The sequence below is a fragment of the Neoarius graeffei genome, chromosome 1 (genome assembly GCF_027579695.1).
Source record: "Neoarius graeffei isolate fNeoGra1 chromosome 1, fNeoGra1.pri, whole genome shotgun sequence".
Classification (NCBI taxonomy): domain Eukaryota; kingdom Metazoa; phylum Chordata; class Actinopteri; order Siluriformes; family Ariidae; genus Neoarius; species Neoarius graeffei.
In genome coordinates, this window is record NC_083569.1 from 23,050,247 (window position 1) to 23,051,581 (window position 1,335).

Consider the following 1,335-nt stretch of genomic DNA (forward strand, 5'->3'; position numbering starts at 1 on the left):
TTAGATCGCAGCGATTTACAGCTTGGCGGCGCTGTACGCTTGACGTTATTTGCACCAGTACCTTCTTTTGTTTCCACACGGACTCTATAATATTCTCCTCAGTGGTGTGAATTCTTGATACCGATTCTTTTGAAAAAGACATGAAAGCTCTTCAAATTCATCCTCAATCTTTGTTTTTTTGTTTGAGGATGATTTGGAACCGATAGCCGAGCAAGCAGACTCAAAAGAGAACCCATCCTCATCTGGGTCACACCAGATAGTGAGATTATAAAGAAGTATCCTTCTCTAACTTTGTGCCACATTGTCAAAATTTGCAACAGACCCCTTGCACTGATCTCACACTTATATTAGCAACCGTTACTGCGATTATCTTGGGGACAAGCGAATTTTGTTTACATACTGAAGGCAAGCAATATTGAAGATGTCAGATGTGTGCAGTTAGAAGAAAGCTACCACTAGAAAAGCTTTACTACCAGATTGCTTGGATAATCTAAGTCAGAGAGAAGCAAAGGATAGATACAGGCAGAAGTTAGCTTATTTGTGATGTGTGCAAAATTGCTTGAAATTTTTGGAGTGATGATGTCCATTTTTGGCCTGGGTTTACCTACATGGATGTTGGAATGTACCTTCTCACTGCATTTTCCCTGTTTTAATAAATTAAAAAAAAAACCCTTATCATTTACTGAAAGGGAAGGGCAGGGAGGATTGAGAATCCATCAGCTGTGGTTTGTTTACACTTGATACTAAAACTGGTAGCGTCCTAGCCAACAAAAGTAAGATTCAGAGACAGTTTCACTAAGTCTTTACAGGCTCCAGTGAGAATTGAATTCATAACCCCTGGTTTACTAAACCAGTGCTCTCACCACTGAGCTATGGAGACCTTAACTCTTTTGCAGTCACTGAAGATTGAGGCCAAGTTTACATTAGACCGTATCTGTCTCGTTTTCTTCGCGGATGCACTGTCCGTTTACATTACAACGCCTGGAAATGCCGGGAAACGGGAATCCGCCAGGGTCCACGTATTCAATCCAGATCGTGTCTGGTCCGGTGCTGTGTAAACATTGAGAATACGCAGATACGCTGTGCTGAGCTCTAGCTGGCGTCGTCATTGGACAACGTCACTGTGACATCCACCTTCCTGATTCGCTGGCGTTGGTCATGTGACGCGACTGCTGAAAAACGGCGCGGACTTCCGCCTTGTATCACCTTTCATTAAAGAGTATAAAAGTATGAAAATACTGCAAATACTGATGCAAATACTGCCCATTGTGTAGTTATGATTGTCTTTAGGCTTGCCATCCTTCCACTTGCAAGTGGTAAGTGACACGCATGCCC

General features: G+C 42.5%; 1 non-coding gene across 1 annotated transcript; it reads right to left on the reverse strand.

Annotated features, from left to right (window-relative positions):
* Positions 1-807: 807 nt before the first annotated feature.
* On the reverse strand, positions 808-881 carry trnat-agu (transfer RNA threonine (anticodon AGU)). The gene has a single exon. It is a non-coding gene; the product is annotated as a tRNA-Thr (tRNA).
* Positions 882-1,335: the final 454 nt, after the last annotated feature.